This window comes from Schistocerca cancellata, chromosome 9 (genome assembly GCF_023864275.1).
Source record: "Schistocerca cancellata isolate TAMUIC-IGC-003103 chromosome 9, iqSchCanc2.1, whole genome shotgun sequence".
Lineage (NCBI taxonomy): Eukaryota > Metazoa > Arthropoda > Insecta > Orthoptera > Acrididae > Schistocerca > Schistocerca cancellata.
The window spans coordinates 361,010,853-361,038,003 of NC_064634.1; positions in this window are offsets into that span (position 1 = coordinate 361,010,853).

Genomic DNA, 27,151 nt, shown 5'->3' on the forward strand with positions numbered 1-27,151 from the left:
AAATTACATACTTAGATTAATTAAATGGCAAAAAATAAAACAAAAAGTTTTACATAGACGTTACATCAAAGATCATGATGATACAGAAGTCACATTAAAAATCAGCGGAGACAAGGAAACTGTATGAGATAACTAAGTACCTACTCTAGCACCGAAGTTACGCGTCCGCCCCCGGTAGCTGAGCAGTCAGCATGACAGAGCTGCCAAGCGAGAAGCCCGGATTCATATCCCGTCCGGGTATAATGTTGTCAAACGTTTGCTCCGTTTGGTTTCCTAATACCGAAAGAGAGAGCGATACAGAAATTGGACATTGCCGGGTAGTAAGAATCGAATATGAGCCAAATGCTGAGCAGTCTCGTGCGGTATCATTTACGCTATGAGAACAACTGGCGCTGATTGTATCTGCTGGGACGCTTAAATTTGCACGCGCAGAGGCCTCACTGGGTGACTTCGATGCTAGTGAACTCGGAAACGGTGCAATATATCGAATTTTTCTTAGCAACGCTTTCTCAGCACAATATATCCTGCAACACCCTTATAAGTTTTTCGGACTAATTTTGACCACACTGTGTATACGTATGCCTGTATATTTCTTTCACTACTTCGTTCTTTCTATCAGTCCTGGCAGAGAGTTGGTGTTTTTCTGGTCGTTTATCACATGGTCCTTCTTTGGAAGAGCTTTCATGTACGTAGTAGTTCTCCTCTATTGAGGTAAGGCATTTGATGTGGCTATTTACCTTACGATGTCCACGTCTTGTTCTATGTTGATGAGACGATAGTTATGGTGCTTAAAGTGCTCATCGAATGTGAAATAGTTTGAGTCATGCTTCTAAAAGTATTTTTTGTAAGGTGTTTTAAAACGTTTTTATTTAAATTCCCTGTATACAACATCACAACTTTGCCACTGGGAATTTGTCTCTTTTGATGACTGGTTGGCTTCAGTTTGTTTAGAGAGTTTGTATAGACGTCTGTGCTTGATGGAGGCCCAGTTCTATAGTATGTTTGCCAGTATGTGTATTACTTCACGCTAAGCCGTTATCTGTTATATCCTTCGTTTCTCTACGATGTTGTCACTTTGCGTCTTGTGCATATTTTAAGTTTTTGGTTGACTTTATACCTCACGTGTCATAACTATCGTTCCTACATTTTGTGTAATTCTATGCATTTCATTTCCATAATTTCTTTTGTTGAGGGCAATTCTTTTTATCCCCTAGACACCTACCATTATGCAATTATTTGTTGGTTATGGATGTGGTTCGATGTGGAATGTATTATTATGTCTCTGCCTATTGGTTTTCTACACGTATGTTGAAAGACTGTTTCCCGTTTTCATTTTGTTATTTTTATGCCAACGAAATTTATTTGATCTTCTTTTACAAGTATGATGTAGAGTTCACCTATTGCTTTACTATTATTTTGTTTTGGCTCATCTACCAGACTAACATCATGATCCACATATTGATGTCAACATATGACTTACATCGTCAAATACCTAGTTTTCTAAGTAAGTGATAAAAATGCTGAAAAATTTTCAGACAATTGGGATCTAATTGGCAGTCCATTGCTTGGAATATGGTATTGATCCTCACATCGGAAGCACATTCGTTCAGTGATCAGTTTGGGGACATTTATTACCTCTATTATTGCTTCTATAGTAAGGCTGCTGCGTTGTGTGAGATTTTGTTCTATAATTTCTGTTGCTTCCGTGATAGGAATGAAGGTGTACAAGTTTTCTATAACGAATGAAATCAGCATCCTGTGTGTGATACATCCATGGTCTGTGTGGATAACATTAGGTCCCTGTGTTTTTCACTACTGTACCAGTTTCTAATTTATAAAAAAATGTCATTAGCCTTGGAGATGTTTAACCATTTAGTGTGCAGGTAAATATGTATATATTTCCGGTGGCTAATAGTGCCTTGCAAAAAAATGGAGCCAAAATTGGCATGGCATAATAAAACAGATATTATTCAGTTGAACATACACGGCCCTAAATTGAAAATTATCACCATAATATCGAGAGCAAAATAGTTCTGAAAAACGTACAACGATTTCTGGCTGAGCTAATATACACGAATTTATAGTCTTGTAGTAAGATGACACATCCAACTACCTCAAATCAACACAACCACTGGTGGAGGCATTTTAGCGCTAAGCAAGACTGTAATCTTATTGAAAAACCGAGACTGCTACCTTACATAGAGCCACAGTACGAAAATATGTACCAGAAATTGAACTTTCATGTTAATAGACACCATTAAACATCGTAACTATGAACATAAATTTAGAAAGCATTCTCAAAAACGTCCAACTGATTTGTGAGTGTATAAATTTTGATGGGTTGAAATGTAGCGGCCCCGTTGGCTGTGGCGATACCGACACTAAAAACAGTGCAGTTGGTTGCACATACCGAAAGAGGCATTAGTTCACAAGGCATCAGCCACTGAAAGAGCTCCAAAATCCAGTACGATAATCCACGCTAACCATATTTTACTGATATCGTGACACTATTGTGTTTACGTGGGCGCTGCACGATATTAGGCAGGTGTACCAGTTTCTTTGGCTCTTCAGTGTACATAGATAATCATACGAAGATCTTAAAGTGTAGTTAGTATAAATAGCAGTTAAACAAGGGCTCCTCTCTCCTTTGCTCTGCTCTGTTGTTCTTTTCTCTTTGCTCTTTACTCTCTTGCTATTATGCTTTGTCTCTCTTGGTTAGCTTGATTCATGTTACGCAACTAATTCTGGGGATATGATGAACTGATTATACGAGATCTTTCTTCGACCGTTACTTAATTATTTGCAACTCGAACTGTTCTTAGAAATAAGAATATCAAATGCGTGCATTTGAATATCACGCATTTCATGTAGATGACCTTATGTTTTAAATGTTAGGTATTAAATGTTTACTGCGTGGAATAGTGTAATCTGACTTTTATTTCTTTAAAATATACTGTTAAAGTATAACCATATTTCATTTTCAATCCTGTCCTTCCCTTACAGATTCATAATTTTGTATGTTTTCTTAATTACGGAGGCATTTCTTTTCGCTGTTATGGTTTGCGTGCGACATCTCATGCACCGTAATCTTTTGTTTGTTAAATACGATAGAACCTGCAATCATTTTAATATTACGAAGTCTTATAATCAATTTAACACTAATTTCCGCAAGGAAACATATTTAAACTCATGGTCAGTAAGAAATGTTTCAAAAAGATTTGTCCACCAATCCAAAACTGTGGGCCGTTGCTACTTTCGGACGAAATTGCATTAACTTTCGTAAAAGTTCAGAGTTAAGTCAGTCATTTAACGAAAGAGGCTGACTTTCTTTTAACGTTGGAGCCATTGCTTTTCTTTTTAATATAAAAAAAAGTAGATCGCAACCCGAAATTGTCTTCCATATTAATGGCTGGTAAAATAATTAAATCCCAAATAACTGTCTGTGACGTTAAACTGCCAACGCGTAGCGTACCCTGCGTGATAGGCACGCAATGGGCGTAGTTTCAGTGTGCTTTACTGAACTGTACTGCAGGAGCAACACACGCCAATGAGCATACTTGGGGACGGGTTGAGGTAGACAGAGGAGGGGATATTTGGATTGAGGGGAAGAGTAAATGAACAGAAAGAGGGGAGGAGGGAGAGATGCATGAGGCAGGTGGAAGGTGTAGAGGTGTGGTTCACAGATGGAAAACGAGGAGAAAGAGGCAGATGTATAAAGGGGAAATGGAAGGAGCATATAGTTAGGAGGCAGAGGAATATGGGGTGAAAGAAATGGATAGTGAGAGGAGGGGGCGGCGATGAAGATTGTGGGAGAGTGGCGAGAAGAAAATAAAGAAATAGACATAGGTGAGAGGATGAGGTGGATTCATGGAGGGAGATAGATTTGGACATGGACATAGGGAGGTGGAGGTCTGTTGAATAAATGTGTTGAACACATATGCGGGCAAAGCTACAAGCAAAAGGGTAGTTGAGACTATAAAGCCCGATTTCAATTCACAATGATGCAAATATAGTATGAGATTTGATTCTGAATAACCACTCTCCCCCTTTTTATTCATTATGCATCGCATAGGCTACGCCATCTTGAACGTTAAACTCTCAAGTTAGATTGCGTTATGAATGCATCGTTGTTGTTGTGGTCTTCAGTCCTGAGACTGGTTTGATGCAGCTCTCAATGCTACTCTATCCTGTGCAAGCTTCTTCATCTCCCAGTACCTACTGCAACCTACATTCTTCTGAATCTGCTTAGTATATTCATCTCTTGGTCTCCCTCTACTATTTTTACCCTCCACACTGCCCTCCAATACTAAATTGGTGATCCCTTGATGCCTCAGAACATGTCCTACCAACCGATCCCTTCTTCTAGTCAAATTGTGCCACAAACTTCTCTTCTCCCCAATCCTATTCAATACCTCCTCATTATTTACGTGATCTACACATCTAATTTTCAGCATTCTTCTGTAGTACCACATTTGAAAAGCTTCTATTCTCTTGTTGTGCTAACTATTTATTGTCCATGTTTCACTTCCATACATGGCTACACTCAATACAAATACTTTCAGAAAAGACTTCCTGACACATAAATCTATACTCGATGTTAACAAATTTCTCTTGTTCAGAAACGCCTTCCTTGCCATTGCCAGTCTACATTTTATATCCTCCCTACTTCGACCATCATCAGTTATTTGGCTCCCCAAATAGCAAAACTCTTTTACTAGTTTAAGCCTCTCATTTCCTAATCTAATATCCTCAGCATCACCCGATTTAATTCGACTACATTCCATTATCCTCGTTTTGCTTTTGTTAATGTTCATATTATATCCTCCTTTCAAGACACTGTCCATTCCGTTCAGCTGCTCTTCCAGGTCCTTTGCTGCCTCTGACAGAATTACAATGTCATCGGCGAACCTCAAAGTTTTTATTTCTTCTCCATGGATTTTAATACCTACTCCAAATTTTTCTTTTCTTTCCTTTACTGCTTGCTCAGTATACAGATTGAATAACTATCAAAACAAAATCTTCAGACCCAATGCAAACCCGTAACACAACCATCAGTGTGGCGTGCTTATATATATATATATATATATATATATATATATATATATATATATATATATATATAATTAGGACAACTAATCAATAAAAAACGCACCACACGTTCTAATGAAAGCATGAAAGCCGTCTGACGACGAATTGTAATGATTCAAAACCTGTAATGGTACTTTTTGAATAAAGGAACTCAAAATAAATTTGTGGCTGATTGCTGTGTCAACACCATCTACATCTGTCTTCGAATAACAGTCACGGTGTCCAACCATGTCATCATATGACAAAATTGCATAAAACAGTCTCTTTTGAATTGAAATAATCTATATTGACGGTCAAAATTACTGGAAGTAGGTCTCTGAGAACCATTTTCTTCGTAGAGGGTGGACGTTTACTTGTTTGTACCGACACGCTGGTAGTACCAGTGGTTCACTGGGCGCTGCTTCCGGGCGACGTCCCATTGTGTCGGGCCCTGCACGATCTCGTCTATCCCGCACTCGAGTCCCTCCTGCCCGTTGCGACAAGAACTGTGCTGGAGCAAGAAGTGGAGGATCGCTACCAGCGGAGGGCAAGAAACCCGGGGCACGTGCCCATCACGGCGACTGTCTCGTTAGCGAGATAGCCGCCGTTATGAATGCGCGCCGCTCGCCAGGCGCCGCCGCCAGAGCACCCCAGTATCGCCCCGGCCTACTACCCTTGTGAATAATTCTGGCGGCGTCCGGCGTGGGATGCGCCGCCACAATGGGCCCGCTTAATTAGCTGCCGACCATTATTATCTCGTTTGCGATTCACTCTTACTCGGCTTGCAGCGGCACGGTTCATTACCTGCCTATGAAATCCGAAGTGCAGTAGTTGCAGGGGGTAGCTTCCGAACGTGATTTTACTGTACTGTGCGATCTAGTGCCGTTTCTCTCTCCGGAATTCAAATTTTACCGTCAGCCGTTATCATTGCAGAGTGTGACAGTATAATTTAGAAGAGCGATTTTTAAAAGTCGATAAATATAAATAAAGACAGGAGGTTTGAGGTCAGTCTGGTGGTGAGGAGCAACTGCAGAAAGACACATTCCCAGTGGAGGTAGATTGATGACTTGGATCAGCATCATACACTGCCATAAGGCACCTACGAGAGACACGTATTCTGGGGTTCGAGAGGGTGCTTGCAGCAGGGGTCTGATCAATAGCATTTGTTTGCGGTCAGACTAACTACTGCACTCAAGTCTAATTCTAAACACTAGAAATAACAAAGGAGGCAGTTGACTGGACAACAGCGGCATGTGTCTGAAGCCACGGGGGTGGGTGCTACAGATGTAGCAAACACTCGCAGTACGTTAAGTACAAACTTCAGAGCAGTACTGCAGTCGAGGAAAACAGACATGCCGGAGATTACCGAGGCTGGCCACGAGCGACACGAAGTCGGCTGAGTAGCAATCTCATTAACAACTCCCTCTGAATGCAAATACACTACTGGGCATTAAAATTGCTACACCACGAAGATGACGTGCTACAGACGCGAAATTTAACCGGCAGGAAGAAGATGCTGTAATATGCAAATGATTAGCTTTTCAGAGCATTCACACGAGGTTGGCGACGGTGGCGACACCTACAAAGTGCTGACATAAGGAAAGTTTCCAACCGATTTGTCATACACAAACAGCAGTTGACCGGCGTTGCCTGGTGAAACGTTGTTGTGATGCTTCGTGTAAGGAGGAGAAATGCCTACCATCACGTTTCCGACTTTGATAAACGTCGGATGGTAGCCTACCGCGATTGTGGTTTATCGTATCACGACATTGCTGCTCGCGTTGGTCGAGATCCAATGACTGTTAGCAGAATAAGGAATCGGTGGGTTCAGGAGGGTAATACGGAACGCCGTGCTGGATCCCAACGGCCTCGTATCACTAGCAGTCGAGATGACAGGCATTTAACCTGCATGGCTGTAACGGATCGTGCAGCCACGTCTCGACCCCGGAGTCAACAGATGGGGACGTCTGCAAGACGACAACCATCTGCACGAACAGTTCGACGACGTTTGCAGCAGCATGGACTATCAGCTCGGAGAACACGGCTGCGGTTACCCTTGACGCTGCATCACAGACAGGAGCACCTGCGATGGTGTACTCAACGACGAACCTGGGTGCACGAATGGCAAAACGTCATTTTTTCGGATGAATCCAGGTTCAGTTCACAGCAACATGATGGTCGCATCCGTGTTTGGCGACATCGCGGTAAATGCACATTGGAAGCGTGTATTCCTCATCGCCATACTGCCGTATCACCCAGCGTGATGGTATGGGGGCCATTTGTTACACGTCTAGGTCACCTCTTGTTCGCAATGACGTCACTGTGAACAGTGGACGTTACATTTCAGACGTGTTACGACCCGTGGCTCTACCCTTCATTCGATCCCTGCGAAACCCTACATTTCAGCAGGATAATGCACGACCACATCTTGAACGTCGTTGACGGGCTCTTCTGGATACAGAAAATGTTCGACTGCTGCCATGGCCAGCACATTCTCCAGATCTCTCACTAACTGAAAACGTCTTGTCAATGGTTACCGAGCAACTGGCTCGTCACAATACGTCAGTCACTACTCTTGATCAACTGTGGTATCATGTTGAAGCTGCATGGGCAGCCTGTACACTCCATTCAAGCTCTTTTTGACTCAGTGCCTAGGGGTAACATGGCCGTTATTACGGGCAGAGGTGGTTGTTGTGGGTACTGATTTCTCAGGATCTATGCACCCAAATTGCGTGAAAATGTAATCACATGTCAGTTCTAGTATAATATATGTGTCCAATGAATACCCGTTTATCATCTGCATTTCTTCTTGGTGTAGCAATTTTAATGGCGAGTAGTTTACATGGGTTTGTAAAGAAACGTGGTGGCGCACTATTTCTCCCTTCCTACAATCGACCCAGCAATCCACTGGCATTTGACAAGCTTTGGCCAATTCGGAGAGTTGTTCTGCGCCTCCAGGGCGCCTCTGGCCAACCACCTTCCCTACACCTATTCGATAGGCAGGGATGCTTCTGGATTTTACATTATCAAACTCCAAGTTCGGTATCAACAGCTTTCATCTGAAAGCTAAATGTCACTGCCACACAGCAACAGTGTTTTACGTCACTTAGCTCCGCCCTCAGCCCTCTTGTGAAAGGGGTCTGCTGTAGTAGCACTCTAACCTCAGTCAACCCAGTAAGGTTGTAGTTCTCAGGAGAAAGTATCAAGCTTACTGCCTCTGTTAAGACGCGCCTTTTTGTGACCATCTTTTACTGCGACGCCTTGCAGCAGCGTCTAAGCGGTGGATGGAGTTACCAGTTAATTCTCTGAAGTGAAACTTCTTCCTTGGGACAGCTGCCCAGAGCGTACGCAATTTTCAGGGCTCTTGTGTTAATATACAGCTCCTGTAACCTATACGCTACCGCTTTCGGCTGCTCTCTGCATTGTGTATCTGATTTCCTATACTGGAGTGCCCTCGATGACGCTGAAGAGCCTTAAGCGTAACTTCGTAACAATCAATACAGAGAAGATGTACAATAGTTAAAAATACTGATTTTTGTAATTACAAATCAAGCTTGTGGCCTTGCATGTCCAGCTGGAACGGTTTTGTCAAAATGGGATATTTGTTGTTGCTATAGACTGTCGAGCGAGTTGGTTTGGGTTGTTGTGGGAAAGGAGACCAGACAGTGAGGTCTCGATCTCATCGGATTAGGGAATGACGGGGAAGGTAGTAGGCCGTGCTCTTTCAAAGGAACCATCCCGGCATTTACCTGGAGCGATTTAGGGAATTCAAGGAAATCCTAAATCAGGATGGCTGGACGCGGGATTGAACCGTCGCCCTCCCGAATGGGAGTCCAATGTGCTGACAACTGCGCCACCTCGCTCGGTTAGACTGTCGAGAACTAGGAACTTTGCAGAACTCGATATTTCCTCTTAGTAAATTAAAAAGTCAATAAGTGCGAACAGTGGTTTTCCTTCAGTGGGATCATAAGGGAGGATAACAACACAGGAATCTATTGTTAATGATAATGAAGGAGAGCGTTCTGCAAAAGCAGGAACGTTAATCTGCAGGCAAACGCTTGCCGCCAGAACAAAGAACAGAAATCAGTTTGTGCTTTACACAGCAACTTTAACTCCTAGTTATTGCTCAGTTCGAGTCAGCTTTATCAGGGAGAGGGAATATTAGGAAGAAACAAAAACGAGGAGTAATGTTTCGATGAAGTAGATGGGAAGAAAAAGACAATAATTGTCTATACCGCGACATTGAAAGCAATACCTGGAATGTCCAAAGACAGACTATCAAAACCCACAAGATCTGGAGAAAAATAAACAATTGATAGCAAACCACAGGTTGCACAAACTTCGTGCAAAAAAGTTCTGTGCAATAATGAAGGAGGAAAATCCATGTGTGGCCGAGGTAAGGCTTGATACGCACGGTCTCCGCGCCCGAGGTAGGCAGAAACATTTGTTTATATTGCACTAACTATTAAGGTTTATAACTGTATTCGTCCAACATTGTACACTGGAGTTCAAACATTTTTATGCATTTGTCTCCGAATGTTCATAAGCATGATAGGTGTGTTATGATCTATACTGTGACACAAAACTACCATACCTCAAACCCATGTCCTGTAAACAATGTTCTTAACAAACCACCCTGCACTGAAATCCAGCATAGTCAAATCAGAAGACGAAGTGGCCAGGCAGTGTGACCAATCCTTTTGGTCAAACGCTCAGAAAATGTCTCATGGAGAAATGTGTTAACATTTCCATAATAGTGGGGGGAGGGGGAGCGGCACCAGCCTGTTGGAAAATGACCGCTATTTATAAATTGTGAGCATCATATCTTTTGGAGCGTTTCTGTCGACTGCGTACTAACCTAACAATGTAAAATGTGGACTTCTTTCGTTACACTCATTTGTTGCGTATAATTCTACCCTGGACGCCCTGTACAACAGAATCACCCAACACAAAGCTCTCCGTAAGTTTAGTATTCTACTCAAGATACGCATATCTGTACGGTTAATGCCTTACAATTCATTCCTGATCACATGCAAACGAAATTATTGCTTTTTATGAATGGTTTGGAGTAGGAGGACAGAAACGTTGAAGTGTCCCAGCCAGAAAACGGTTTAAATAAAATTTACTTAGTGTCTGATTCCTGTAGCAGTCGAATGGTTCAAATGGCTCTGAGCACTATGGGACTTAACATCGATGGTCATCAGTCCCCTAGAACTTAGAACTACTTAAACCTAACTAACCTAAGGACAGCACACAACACCCAGTCATCACGAGGCAGAGAAAATCCTTGACCCCGCCGGGAATCGAACCCGGGAACCCGGGCGTGGGAAGCGAGAACGCTACCGCACGACCACAAGCTGCGGACCTGTAGCAGTCAAACTAAAAATGTAGTAATGATGTGCACACTAATGGCCTGCATGGCAATAAGCGGAAAATTGAATAAGCTGGTACATTATTACCTTATTCATCGCCACAGCTTTTACAATCCTGATAGAGTGTTTGGTACAGTGGATAAGACTACCGGGAAAAGGGTGATATTCTTTCACCAACTGAATAATATAAAGTGCTGATAAAACAAGGCATCGGTAAGATACTAAATAAAGACTGGGAAGCAAAGGATCTCAATTTCAGTGCACTAAAAGCTGCCATCTAAGATGCCTTTCAAAATAACTTCTCAGCAAGAGCTGGGTTCTGAAAAGCCTAAGAAGAAGGTACTGTTGTGAGTACAGGACACTTATAATGGAAGTTATGTGGAGGCTCAGGTACGGAAATACAGATACTGCAGCCAAGAAGTCAGAGAAGTAGCAACTTTGGAAAAGAAGAACACAGTCAGCGAGAAAAATAAAAAGTATGTGTTGAAACTTGGGAGGTATTTTAAGTACCAGAGGCACGAGAAGAGTTTTTTAAGGACATTGTAGAAAGTGACCAGTAGATTTCCAGTGTAGTACTGTTGTAGCCAATATTTTCTTGTTTTGCTTATCAAACGTTACTTAACTGATACAGTGTAGTATACTATTGTATATATTATATTTTAGTATCTTATTGTATGTATTCGATCAAAATGAACAAGGAGATAGCATTACTTGTAATTAAATATAAATGAGAACCCAAAAAATTAATTTGAATGTGTATATTTGCAAAACGTTTAACTTGTATCTTGGCATTTATCGACTTTTGAATAAACTTGGAAATATTGTCCCTCTATTTTGAAATAAACTTTGGAAATTTTAGGAAAGTAGAACACAGAATCGGAATCGTACTGTGTAAGTATTGAATTACCTCATTTATGTAATTAGTATCTCGGTATGATATTTAAAATGCGTTTCTTCAAAAATTTACTTCTTTCCTTATATCGAGTTATTAAAAATCGCTAGTTTACCACAGAAATTAGTGGAGACAGCTTCCAAATGTAGCTTTACTGTACTACGCGACGTAGTGCCGTTTCTCGATCCAGAATTCAAATTTCAGCCATTATTATTGCAAGCGTGGTCGTATAAAGCTGAAGTGCAGTGGCAGTATTGGAATGTTAATCACTGTGAAGTAAAACTAATGTCTTAAACATGAGCAAACTATATAATATGATTCGTGATTCACTGCTCTGTATCTGTGAAGGTTGTGGCCACTTTTCTTTCTAATTCAACAGTCATTTGACTATCATTAGCCTTTCCCACAGTACGATGCAGAGATTGGAGGTGAAGGACTTCCATCCCATTCATTCCCAAGGTCCAAAAAAGAGGTTGGAGGTGAAGGACTTATATCCCCTCCGTTCCCAAGGTCCCAAATGTGAACCTTCGTTAATTTTTCATCCACAAACGGGCGTGGTTTTCCATGTATAGAGCTTTAATACTCGTACTCCAAAGCGGACTTTCTAGTTCTTAGTTTTAAAACCACGGCGCAGGATCTTGTAACGTGCGATGCGGGTGGGGTGTTAGTTTACAACTGGCCATAGGCAGACAATGGTTGCTTCTACAGACCGGAAAGGTACCATGTAAATAATTATTGGGCCCAAATACTACACTGATAACCTTTGTTTTTTCCTAATGTTTGCTAGCTATTCTAGATGTTGAGAATTAGTTCACATTTGTATGCATTTAGTTCGTTACTATGAAATAACTCATTTTCTGAAGGTCCTTTTGATGCGTACCTCGCGTCATAACGGTTTTGTCCTAAATTCAGTTTGATTTCGATGATGCAATACTGAAATAACTGTTATTTCTACACTGCACAGCAATGCTTGAAATATTAACTGATGGTCAATTAGAACCTCGTTTTAATGACAGCAGTGCGGACTCATCGGATTGGAAGATGACGAATTCTCCGTTTAAAATGAAGGTTGTTCTGCTGGGCTTGAGGAAACTGATTGATAAACAATATTAATGTCAAGATATCGTGCTAGTGGCTAGTAAAAGTGGACGTCCTTGTGCAGTGAATTCCTCTAACAGTGAAAATGTAGATGACATCGAAAATGAGAGTAGAAAGGCAAGAGGAGTTGTGTAGCAACCAATTCCAGAAGTTAGGTTTTACAACGTTGGCCAACTACCAAAATTAGTGAAGACAAGGAATGCCTCAAAATGCAAGAAACATGACTGCAATTCAGAGATAATAGACATGTGCGTCAAATGTAGAACGTATTTATTTATAGCGAAAAAAATTGTTATGAAGCTTATCGTAAAATGTACCATAAAGCTTTACTTATTGTCAGTAGCAAATTATGACTTGCCAGAAATTATGTTTTTAATGGATATTGAAGGAAAGGGAAAGAAAATATAAATCAGACACTAACACGTTTTCACTATAAGTGAGACTTGAGGCCGGAGTGGCTGTGCGGTTCTAGGCGCTACAGTCTGGAAGCGCAGGACCGCTGCGGTCGCAAGTTCGAATCCTGCCTCGGGCATGGATGTGTGTGTTGTCCTTAGGTTAGTTAGGTTTAAGTAGTTCTAAGTTCTAGGGGACTGATGACCTAAGAAGTTAAGTCCCATAGTGCTCAGAGCCATTTGAGGTACCATTATGTGGATATCCATTTGTGCCTTATTGAATTATTAAAAATCATTTGTGTCATGGTTCTTTATTAATATGTTGCAAAATATTAAAATAAAAATTTCCTATGTATTGTTTTCTTTTTTTGTCTCAGGAATGAGGTGGCCGTAGTGAGTGATGGAGCTGGACTACTAGTGATATAAGCTTACAGTTTACCCTTCTAAGCCTGGATGCAGCGTGTGGAGAAGCGCTACAAGGTGGTTGTCCAACGCCTGGTCACACAGAAGTTAGTTTCACAGATTCGTTTATTCTGTGTTATAATACAACAATGCTGTGGCTACAGATAGCGGTCGGAGCCGGACGCTGGCCATGGCCTGGAGAGCGCCGAAGTGGCGGACTCGGCAAGTGGTCTTAGCGGCATGTTTGACAGTGTGTGAGTGGGATGTAGCAGCAGCGTTCCCCGCCGTTAGTGTGACAGCAAGGAACTGCCAAATCAGCACTCTGGCCCTGTCGACGGGAGGCTATCGCGGACCCCGGGATGGATGCTTGCACAGCCGATTCACGCCACAGGACGCAGTGCTGCGCCGAAGCCTGCAGAATCGAACTATGGACATCAGCTTCGCACGGCGGTGAAGTGTACACGCATAAGTGATGGCTCGGAACAGCGAGCAGTAGCACTGGAACGTATCACGGAAAAGGGGCTGCAGCTAATGAAGATTGAGGCAATTGGCTTGATGACCCATTTCTTACAAGGAACCCCTTGAGAGTGTGGTCGCAAAAAGGCAATGATATTCGCGGCATTCGTCGTCCCACATACTTTCTACCGTGCAGCCACAGTATTGGCTGCTAATGGCAACAGAGGGCGGGACTGGGGGTATCCAATGGCGAGCACAGCATGAGGCTACGCAGTGTAGTTGAACTGTTTGGTCATCGAGTAACTCAGAACAGCGCTAACGTGCTAATGGTGTTGATACAAAATAGAGCAATGACAATGAAAAAGAAAGCAAACATTACATTGTACCAACAACAGCAGTTGCCCGACGGGAACCTAACGAATTTCGCAAAGTGAGAAAGAATTGGCAGATAATAATTATGTCGTGTGACTAGGGCCTCCCGTCGGGTAGACCGTTCGCCTGGTGGAAGTCTTTCGATTTGACGCCACTTCCGCGATTTGCCTGTCGATGGGGGTGAAATGATGATGATTGAGACAACACAACACCCAGTCCCTGAGTGGAGAAAACCTACAACCCAGCCGGGAATCGAATCAGGGACCGTAGGATTGACATTCCGTCGCGCTGACTGCTCAGCTACCGGGGGCGGACAATTGGCATATGAAATATTAGCGTTTCTGCAAGATGAGTCAGTGGAATGTGTGGTGTCGTATACGCTCGGCTGTGTGGACAGTGTACATGAGGAGTACATTGATGACTACACGTGCTTAAAGAAGGGAAAATGATACTGAAACAAGTGTCGAACCTTGTAGTTCGTCATCCTTGTAGGGCAGGGAGCGACAAATTCCATCTCCAGTGAAACGTAGTAAGGGAAAATCGTTATCCGAGGATCGGATACTAAACATAATTACGTACGTGGAAAATCATCCGGAGAGCAGTAGAAATAAGACAGTGACGATGTTTGGTTTGCGCGGCGCTCAGTTGCGCGGTCATCAGCGCCCGTACGAAGTCCCAATTTTATCACTCTCCAATTTTGTACACAGTCCAATCTGTTCTCTGTCACTAACGATGACGATTATGACCATGAAATGATTAGGACAACAAAAATACCCAGTCCCCGAGCAGAGAAAATCCCCAACCTGGTCGTGAATTGAACCCGGGACCCGAGATCCAGAGGCAGCAACACTAGCCACTGGACTACGAGCTGAAATATGATAGTGAATAGCTTTCGAATAAGTCCGCAGCAATATGACTTCGCGTGCGTAAAAATAAAGAACCTACGAATGTTCAGACGAGGACAAGGTCCACTTCTTACAGAAACTGGCGTTTGGGCGTTTCAAGCGTAAGAGAACTACAACTTTGGTATGAAAACTGCTTCTGGTCAATAGCTGGTCGATATATATTTCTTTTGCTTGATTCCTGGCCATACTAGTTTAGAGCAAATATCCCTCCTGAAACTGTCTGACATTGCTATTCCTACCACCTAGAACGACTGGAAAAATTCAGCCTCTGGCTGTTTGTTTTTTATGTGCCCATAAAACGTATTGTCGCATTAGCTACAGCTACACCTTAAGGTTGCATGTCATCACATTCCATCAGTACTCATCACCCCCTTAAACCAATATGATTCTTTATGTGTTGCTTAAGGGCGGAAGCTTAGCTGAACGTTCAGCACGGTTTCTAACTCCCAAGGAGCTCGCCTTCGATATTGATGGTGCAGAGCTTTGTGATCACTGTGATGAGCCGTTTTCCATTCGGTTTTTTATGGTGCGAGTCAATCACTTGTTTTGTAAATTTTCTTGAGCGTCGATTATGTCCATTTTGTGAAGTGTAATACATACACTCCTGGAAATAGAAAAAAGAACACATTGACACCGGTGTGTCAGACCCACCATACTTGCTGCGGACACTGCGAGAGGGCTGTACAAGCAATGATCACACGCACGGCACAGCGGACACACCAGGAACCGCGGTGTTGGCCGTCGAATGGCGCTAGCTGCGCAGCATTTGTGCACCGCCGCCGTCAGTGTCAGCCAGTTTGCCCTGGCATACGGAGCTCCATCGCAGTCTTTAATACTGGTAGCATGCCGCGACAGCGTGGACGTCAACCGTATGTGCAGTTGACGGACTTTGAGCGAGGGCGTATAGTGGGCATGCGGGAGGCCGGGTGGACGTACCGCCGAATTGCTCAACACGTGGGTAGTGAGGTGTCCACAGTACATCGATGTTGTCGCCAGTGGTCGGCGGAAGGTGCACGTGCCCGTCGACCTGGGACCGGACCGCAGCGACGCACGGATGCACGCCAAGACCGTAGGATACTACGCAGTGCCGTAGGGGACCGCACCGCCACTTCCCACCAAATTAGGGACACTGTTGCTCCTGGGGTATCAGCGAGGACCATTCGCAACCGTCTCCATGAAGCTGGGCTACGGTCCCGCACACCGTTAGGCCGTCTTCCGCTCACGCCCCAACATCGTGCAGCCCGCCTCCAGTGGTGTCGCGACAGGCGTGAATGGAGGGACGAATGGAGACGTGTCGTCTTCAGCGATGAGAGTCGCTTCTGCCTTGGTGCCAATGATGGTCGTATGCGTGTTTGGCGCCGTGCAGGTGAGCGCCACAATCAGGACTGCATAAGACCAAGGCACACAGGGCCAACACCCGGCATCATGGTGTGGGGAGCGATCTCCTACACTGGCCGTACACCACTGGTGATCGTCGGGGGGACACTGAATAGTGCACGGTACATCCAAACCGTCATCGAACCCATCGTTCTACCATTCCTAGACCGGCAAGGGAACTTGCTGTTCCAACAGGACAATGCACGTCCTCATATATCCCGTGCCACCCAACGTGCTCTAGAAGGTGTAAGTCAACTACCCTGGCCAGCAAGATCTCCGGATCTGTCCCCCATTGAGCATGTTTGGGACTGGATGAAGCGTCGTCTCACGCGGTCTGCACGTCCAGCACGAACGCTGGTCCAACTGAGGCGCCAGGTGGAAATGGCATGGCAAGCCGTTCCACAGGACTACATCCAGCATCTCTACGATCGTCTCCATGGGAGAATAGCAGCCTGCATTGCTGCGAAAGGTGGATATACACTGTACTAGTGCCGACATTGTGCATGCTCTGTTGCCTGTGTCTATGTGCCTGTGGTTCTGTCAGTGTGATCATGTGATGTATCTGACCCCAGGAATGTGTCAATAAAGTTTCCCCTTCCTGGGACAATGAGTTCACGGTGTTCTTATTTCAATTTCCAGGAGTGTATATCGCGCAGGAGGTTGACTTCTGCACTTTCCAGACACTCATTTTCTGTCGCCCTCCAGGTGCACATAGTGAGTTCTTAGAATCTAATATTTTCCTTGTCATAATTATTAACGCAAGACTTTCAAATCAGCGTCATTAAAGACTGAGCTTGCGAGCTCGCGCTCAAGAGATAACTTGTTGGTGATGCCTGGCATACTCTTTCTACATCTACATCCTCACATTACAAACCACCGAACGGTGTGCGGTGGAGGATACTCTGTACCACTTCTAGTCATTTCCTTTCCTGTTCCATTTGCAAACAGAGCGAGGGAAAAACTTCAGCTCTTATGCCTCCGTACGAGCCCTAATTTCCTTATCCTCATGGTTCTTACGCGAAATCTAGATTGGTTGCAATAGTCTCGTTCTGCAGTAAACGTCAGATCACGGTTCTCTAAATTTTCTCAATAGCGTTACTCGAAAACAAGATCACTTCCCTCCAGGGTTCCCATTTGTGTTCCTGGAGCATCTATGTAATGCTGGCGTGCTTATCGAACCGATCGGTAACGTATCTGGCAGCCCACTGAAATGCTTCGATGTCTTCATTTAGTCTGACCTGAACTAGAGTTATATTCGCAGTCTCCTTTACAGATGAACCTAACTTTCGTCGTAAAACTTTCCCGGAAAACCAAAGTCCACCATTCGCTTTCCCTGCTTGCACATGCTCGTTCCACTTAACACCGATTTCCAAAGTTATACCTAGGTATTTAAAGTACTTGACTATGTCAGGCAGGATTCTATTAATGCTGTATTCGAACATTACGTGTTTGTTCTTCCTACTCATCTTCACTAACTTACATGTATTCTACGTTTAAAGCTAGCTGCCATTGATCATACCAACTAGATAGTTTTTCTAAGTCAGCTTTTATCCTCCTACAACCATTCAGTGACGACTCCTTCCCACACAACACATCATCATCAGCAAACTGTCTCGAATTGCTGCTCACCCTATCCGTCAGATCATTTGTGTATATGGAGATTAATAGCGGTCTTATCACACTTCCATGGGGCATTCCTGACGATGCCCTGGTCTTTGATAAACAGGCCCTCAAGGACAAAGTACTGGGTTCCCTTACTTCAGACGTCTATAAGCTACTCACATATCTGTGAACCTATTCCGTATGCTCTTACTTCTTTAACAACCTGCCGTGGGGCTCTGTGTGAGATGTTTTTCAGAACTCTGTTGCCCTCCATCCATACTGCGCAGGATACGAACGTGTGAGAACAGGTAAGCTGAATTTCGGACGAGCGATGCTTTGAAAAACGTTGCTGATTCGTGAACAGGAACTTTTCCGTCTTAGGGAACTTTATTATGTTCGAACTGGGAGTAATTTCAAGAATTCGGCAGCAGACCGATGTTAAGGATATCAGTCTGTAATTTTACGGGTCCGTTCCTTTATCCTTCATATACACAGGAGTTAACTGCGTTTACTTTCCAGCCAATTTGGACTTTGTGCTGGATGACAGATTCGCGATAAATGCAAAGTTAGCAAGGGACCAACGCCGTAGAGTGCTGTTTGTAAAACAGAATTGGGGTTCCATCCGGACCGGGCGCCTTCATTTTTTTCAGCTCTTTCACCAGTTTCTCCATTCGAGGGAAATTTATTACTATGTATCTCATGAAGCTGTGTTCGTTGCTCAAACGACGGTATGTTCGTGCGATCGTCCTGCATGAAGCATTTGTTAAACCCAAAATTTAAAGCTTTGGCTCTCTTTTTGCTAACTTCTATTGCTATGCAAGATTATTCAACAAATGACCGTTTAGCAATTTTACATAGGACCAGAATTTTCTGGGGTTCTCGACTAGGTCCTTTCGTAAGGTATGGCGGTGGTAGTCTTTCCCTTGTACCTGGCTCCTGCTGGTGAGTGAATACTACCGGTCTACAACGAATCATAAGTATACAAATTCTGTCCGCTATGTTTTCTGCTAGGGCAGTGCTTGCATCTCCTAAGCTATAAGAGAAGCGAGGTGTTCCAATAGTTTCGTAGTGTGAGCAATTTTGGAAATTTGTGGTAAGTTCCATGGGACCATACTGCTGAGGTTATCAGTCCCTAAGCTTACCCACTACTTAATCCACATGAAACTAACTTGCGCTAAGGACAGCACACACACCCATGCCCGAGGGAGGACTCGAACCTTCGGCGGGGAGGGCCGCGCAGACCGTGACAAGGCGCTCCCACTCCGCGCGGCTACCCCGTGCGGCTGTGTGAGCAATATGACAGCCCTACCCAACAATATTAGTTTTGGTAAAAGGATAGAAAGTCCGAAGATGAGATTTGTTGACACATTTTAATTTTGGCTTCCTCACTTGACAAACTTCACCAAGTTTGAACAGAAATCAAATGAAGAATATTAAGAAGTTTTTTTAAGCAGACTTATCCAACTGCCCTTAAGAGCAAAGATCGCAGAATGCGCTCTATCTAGTGGTCAGAAAAGGTGTCTATCCATATGATTACATGGATTCTAGGGAGAAATCTGAGGAGACACAATTACCAGCAAAAGGAGAATTTTACAATAAATTGAATGAGTGTGAAATAAGTAATGAGGACTACAATTACCAGCAAAAGAAGAATTTTACAATAAATTGAATGAGTGTGAAATAAGTAATGAAGACTACAGCCATGAAAAATTGGTTTGCAAAAAAATTTAATGTGAAAAATCTTGGTGAACATCATGATTTATAACTGAAAACTGATGTGCTGTTACTCTATGATATCTTCGAGAATTTCAGAAAAGATTGTATAAAAGCATACGACATACATCTTGGTATTTTACAACTCCAGGTCTGTCACGGGATGCGACGCTGAGAATGACTGGACAGCCACTTGATTTAATACACGATTACGATATGATTCTGAGGTTCGAAAATGGAATAAGAGGAGGAGTATCACAGAGTTGCAAGAGATATGTCATGGCAAACAACACGTATGTGAAGGGTTTTGATGTGGCAAAGATAACAAATTATTTAGCTTATTTAGCTGCATACAATCTGCATGGCTGGGCTAAGAGTCAATGTTTACCATATGCAGGATTTGAACAGGGCTATCCAACGTGCTTTGATTCTGAAAAATAACTGACATGTCAAACACTTCTTGAGAGGGATACATATTCGAAGTAGATCTTAAATATCAGAAGGAACCGCATGATTTACATAAAGACTTACCATTAGCTCCTGAAAATAAATTTGTATCTAACACTAGTGAAAGCAAATTGTTAGCAACACTGAGCGACAAACAGAAATATGTGGTTCACTATAGAAATCTCAGACAGTGCCTTTCTCTAGGAATGAAGATCACAAAAATAAACAGTCTCTAAATTTAAGCAATCTGATTGGCTAAAGAAATATACTGACCTTAATAGACATATGAGGACCAAGGCTACAAATGAGTTTGAGAAATACTTCTATATGCTGACGAATAACTCAGTCTTTGGCAAGACAATGGAGAACACAAGAAGCAGAGTAGATACAAAATTAGTTTCAGACAGAGAAAAATCTGATAAACTTATAGCAAAACAAAACTTAAAAGGAAGAATGATGTTTAATGAAAATTTGTTGCCATTGTTGGTGTATCAGTTAACTGTCAAATAAAAAATGATGACGTCTATAATCACTGATTCGAATCTAGCCTGCAACAAGATTTCAACTCATTTAAGAAACAAATCCACGATACTCTCACACGAAAACCAAACTGCAATTACAAAATATAACGACACCAATAAGAAACACAGTGTTATTGTCTTTTCGTTAGCTTTTAAACGCACTTAACATTAGCCATAGCTGTATACAGACGTCATGTTCGATATAAACAAAGTTTTCTTGTTTTATCTTCATACTGTCCAGCTCGGATCGTTATTGTTTAAGCTTTTGAAAATGCATAATCTTACATAAGATGCAGTTAAGTCTGCTTAAGACACTGATGTTGGTTTACACTCACAAGTAGCACAGCACTTACTTTTGTGTTACCTGCATGTCGTAATTGCTTTATATCACTCCAATGATTCTCATCTCACTTCATACAAAACCTCATCATCCTGCAAGTCGTTGTACTACGGGAGTATGGTAATATCTTCCATACTAGCAATGCTTTCAAGAAAGGCAATTCTTTGTTAGCAAAGTAAATGTATTTATCCTCAGTTCTCCATTTCTCAGACTAAGATTAATATACAGCTGTATACAATACGGACCACCATTGGCACAACTACTACAATGAGTTCTAGCTGAAACCATTTTCATATTTCGTGAAAAACCTTCGAAAATTCTCAACCTTTAAAGGATTCGCTTGTCGTCGTCCCTCTACTGGTACCTTGCATATGGGAAATCAACACTAAGTTTCGCCAATAATTATTCTCCTTCGGGTCGTATTTCATAACTGATAATCGACAGTCTAGATAAAATCTTCAGACGCATTTGAAAAAGTACTACAATTCCTTAGTTTGAATGTATTTAATGATGTTGCAGGTAGTAGGGAAGAGAATATCCTTCCTTTTATATATTGGGACACTAAGGAGTACAGTATAAATGCATAAATTTTGGTAAGGTTTTCAATATCAGCATTCAAAAATTCCTTCTTATTTTTTCTTGAAAGTTGTAAATACGTTTTCCATTACCAAATAGCTACATTATCTTTAGAAAGGCCAAACACATTTGTATCACTCGTATAATTTCGTCTTACTCCTAGCCTGTGACGTTACCATGGTATCAGCCAGTAGCAGAGCGTTTTCGATCACGTGGCCAAATCTTGATATTTAATGATTTTTTAACCTTTAATTAGACAAAAGTAAGCGATATTCTTTAAGAATATTGACCGTAAATGCGATTTAAATCTTATAGTCACTCCGAATAACAACAAACCGAAACATATTTTTAACATAGGAAAACAGCGAATTCCTGTGTTGAACACAAGTTACTTTGATCAAGATGTGAGATTTACAGGCACGAATTTTTTTTACTAGACTAGATGGGTACTTATTTATAGTGCTCTGTGCCCTAACGTTAGGCTTCAAGCAAACAGAAGAACAACTTCCACCATCCCAGTTTAATACACTATACTCATGTGCATGCTTCAATGTACGCTAGCCACCACACAAGATACTTCGCTTTCATAGTCATTGACAGTCCAACATCCCACAGAATGTGGGTAGCGACAGCTAGTAACACAAGTTGTTCCAAAAGCAACACAAAATTATGTAATACAATGACCACCATATGCCACATATAAATGTAATTACAGGGTCTACATTTACACAAGAATGGAAAAAGGAATAGTTTTTTTTTATATTTGAACTTCTTTTATGTTCAAACTAGAAATAAAACATTTTGACACATGTTTCTCTTTTTTCCAGCTAGCTATTTCCAATAATGTCCATATATTCTAGTGCTAAGCGGAATGATATCTCCTCCCCTTCATGTTATCGTATTTGAAAAGAGTCATTTATTAAACCTCAATGGTTTGATGAATGACCTTTAGGGATCTTAAGACATCAGAGCTGACGACTAAATAATTTTTTCATATACACCAAATGTACTCGAACGAATTTGCAATTTCCTAGAGCTTCTGACAGAAATTGTAAATTTATCTGGAAGCTGAAAGTAAATGATTCTGACAGGAGAAAATTCAGAAAAGCGGATAGCATATGTCAGCATACCACATACGTATAAGTAAGTGTTAGATTTAGTACTTATCACTCTGACAGTTATGGCTAATTCTCCTCCTTCTACAGAGCAGTTGGATAAAGCTCATGCCTCGAAGATACCCATCATGAATCTAATTCCCCCATGATGAAGTGAGGCCATGTTCTTTAGACAGAATGATCATGCTCTATTTAAATTTCTTGTGAAATAAAGAAATAATACATACAAAATAATGACATTTCGCATATTACAAAATACAGTCTCATTTAGTTTCTATGATGACATATTTGAAATTTGTGTAGCAAATAAGTTATATGGATATTGTTGAGGTCATTGACTAAAGGCATATAATTTTGTATGTTTCATGGTGAAGCAAAGATAATATATTCCAAAAGATAACTGTACTCAAACCGATCTTGTCAATAGAATTCTATGTAAAACTGATGAACTGTTGGAACTGAACATCAATATTTGCTTTAATATCCCTGAAAGTTTGGAAATACAAAATTTTCGTGTTATGGAGGGAAAGTGTAAATTCTTAAGACTATTGTGATTTCAGGACAGAAAGTGCAACAGGGTATAAATGGACAGGAGGAGAGATAGGAGTAGATCTCACATCAGGGCCAGTTGAGAAGAAGTATGGGGAAGAAAAACCACCATGTCTTGTCCTTTGATGATAGTAATTTTTATAACTATACATGTGGGTTTGCTCAGTGTTGATTGGTAAAGTTAAGTTTAAGTTTTCCCTGTGTAGTAACGAGTGAAAGCATAACTTATTGCTCAGGATTTTCTCTCCAATATGGCACTTGTGTTGTCAGTCTGTAGCAGTATGTTATCAGCTTGTATCATTTGTTTCGTCCGCCACCAGTAGCTAAATGGTCTGCGTGATGGAATGTCAATCTTAAGGGCCTGGGTTCGATTCCAGGCAGGGACAGAGATTTTCTCCGCTCAGGGACTGGGTTTTGTGTTGTCCTAATCATCACAATTTCATCCCCATTGACGCGCAGGTCGCCGGAATGGCGTCAACTCGAAAGAACTGCACTAGGCGAACAGTCTACCCGATGGGAGGCCCTACCCACACGCCATTATTATTGTTATCATTTGCTTCCAGCATGGTAAAGTTCTGGCTATTTAGTTAGTCTTATTTGTGATGTTAGACAGGCAGCAGAAATTTGAAATACTTATAATGCTTTCCGCATTATAGAGTGCTGATTCTTTAGTGATATATACAGATTTTTCCTTACTTTATCAGTATATATTTAAAATAAGGATGAGTTAGCAGAGTTTACTATGTATGCAATGTTTAAAACAAAGAGATGAATATTATATACAGTGTTTTACATAACTCGTTCTCTTTTAAAATATTTAGTGCTACATAAACACATTGTGTCCTGGAGAGTACAAGGCTTTCAGTCATTTTGCGCAGTTTCCTCACATTGGTTGTGTGCTGTGGTTTTTCTTCCTAATTAGGTTTTAAGCATTTTAATATTATCTCAAATCTTCTCATAATCTGATTACATTCGAGCTTACATAATGAAGTATCTCTGCAGCTTTTGAACTAGACAGAATGAATTCCTTCTTCATCCATCTTGTTTGAGACTAAATTGACATACAACACACATTAATTGAATTCTGACTATTTGGATGAGGTAGGTGTTGCACTGTGCACTGTCAAATATATATGATGTCCAGCTTTTAAAGGAGGCTAGTGTGAAGCATTATGGAAGGAGTAGAGATGTGTGTATGGTAGAGTTTCCTATGTAACACATTTAAGGAACAGTGACATTCATAGTGTAAAGTATTTCTTAAACAATAGAATAGGATTAAAAACTAAAAACTCAAAACAGTTGGGTGACACATGTTCTTGTGATTCTCAAGACAAAGTTACAGTGAAAGTGAACAATTTATGATGCAGAGACAATGGCCGTCCAAGAGCTGCAGACTTTGAGGACATAAAATACTTCGTGAGAGATAATTTTAGTTACACTATATAAATTCACTATGTTAGCAGTGATCACATATGAGATGTTGTGGTTGTCTGAAATGTAGTGTAACTTGAAGTAATGGAGATTCATTGTGATATGTTAGGATTAAACTGACATGTTCAGAAAATCCTCGATTTTTCATGACAATGATGACAGTGCTGTTTCATGCAAGATTATAAAGATTTGTGAAACTGATGATAATCACTTGAATTGTTAATTTAATTCTGGTATGATGTTAATATTATTGGAAAAGATAAATACTTATTAAGTGTAGTATACTGCATGTGTTGTATCATGTGGCATGTATTTACAGGGAAACGGAAATTATTAATATCTGAGTTATTGAGATATGAAAAGCATTACTACTCCAAACAAAAATTATGCACAAGCATTCTTACAACTTATAGTGTGAAAAAATAGTAGTTTTTGTGATAATGGAATAAATAAGGAATATAAAATGATAAAATGTTGTTGCTGTCTGTATCTGATAACCAATTGCTAAAACGATGAAAAAAGTGCTGACTGATAATTAGAACAGCTGTTTCCGGAAACAAATGAAATGTTCTCTTCGTCCTTAAGTCGATCTCAACACCTATCATCAGTCCTGTTTCATCGGAAATCGTCTTTCAGTATGTAGACAACTTTCGCAAGAAAGTAGGCAAGCGACTACTTTTTGTACCTCAATCGATGTGGGAATTTTGTGGTTGAAAATCTGTTCCATAAATGGTTTATGATTATGATATGTAAAGCAAAAATTGCAGTATTTCCTCTTACAATGAACCCAATGCCTCTTTTGTGTGGTAGTCCAAACGACAATACAGTTGACGCCATTTCACAGACATTATGAAATACTACAACAAACAGCTACCAACAAATAATAAAATATCTTAAATGAAGCAGGTGAGAGTATAGTATGGGGGATAGTGTGCAAAGAAACACATGATTTTTTCTGGTTGATGCTTCATTCTAATGACCAATAGTAGAATCATATCAAGGAACACATCATGTGTCTAGAGTGAAATGTCTTACCAGGACCTACCAAAGGATATATGTCACAGGGAAAGAAGGTAAAAAACAAGTCTTGAAGACACAGAAGGTCGTGAGTACAGTTCTGGAATGTTTTGAGAAGGGACGAGTGAGGAAAATATATGTTTAACCCTTGAATTAATTTAGCTGGAAACCACTATTTGTGACACTTATGTACCTTTTTTATGGATATCCCTTATTATTTGCCCCATACCTTTCTCAATGTATAACAAACAAACACGAAGGCCTTCACTTTGAAATATTTCTTGGCTAAAATTTGTTTTCTTGAATCCTAAAACTCCTATTTGGATTCCTAGCAAAATTTTATCAAATGTTATAAAATCTTATTTTATAAAAATCATTGAAAATTACTTATGTATTATTATTTTTATGTTTACAAACATAACTTGGTTAGGTTTGGTAGTGATTGCTTTAAAAGATAGAGAGGAAAGGGCCCATTAATTCAACAGATGTAATAAAATTTATAATTTATAACAATTTACAAAATCACATAAAAATTCTGAAAACTCGAATTGGGAATGTATCGTAATGCTACTAACCATTACATAAAATTTTATTTGCTCATCTTTAATATCTAAGGCACACTGTAGGGCAACAAGAGAGTATGCATTTCATGCTCATCTATACTTAGGATAACTAGTCATATTGACTTTTTGCCATTAGCAGGAGATACGAGTCTTAGTGAAAGGCTACACAATGTTTCATTTATCATGACACATCAGTTATAAAAATATTAGAGAAAGAATTATTCCCTCCTAGGAGACGTCCCGCTAACACCGCCTGATATCTACTCTACACTTGATGATGGCCTGAATTCGGTGAACAAGTGTGTCGATGGGTTTCTCCACGTAATCAGTATCGCTCACTACTGATGAGGTTTCAGAGAGCTACAAAACTGTGGGTCATAATTTTTGGTCCTTCCGTCCACTGTTCGGAACAGTCTCTGGTATTTTCTACAGAATTAAGAGAGAATAATTTAGTGAACTGGTCGAGGCGTGCTAAAGTATCTGAGTATTTTTCAGATTTCTAAAGGAACTACATTAGTCGAGTGCCTGCACTGATAGTGTCTGTAATGTTCGATGAATATTCCTTCAGACATAAATGCATGTGTGAAGTAACAGCCACTGCTGACGAATCATAAACTGTATTCACAAATTTGCAATGCGGTACCACCACATCTACGATATTTACTAGAAACAAATGAGATTCTTGCCAGACTGGTACTTGAAGCAAGATATCCAGCTTCACGCGAGTGGTCACCAACCACTTTTTATTTTGCCTTAAGAAAGCAGGAAAATTAGCTTCAGGCTGGTGAGAAAACGTGGATAGTGGTCTAAATCCAAGGCCCAGTCACGATGCCTCCCATTTCTTCACCTTCAGCAGGCCCCACAAGCACTCTTTGTAGTTACGCCTTCAAAATCTGTGACGTAATGTGCAATAAAAATTATTTCTGTTTTAGAGTAGACACTGT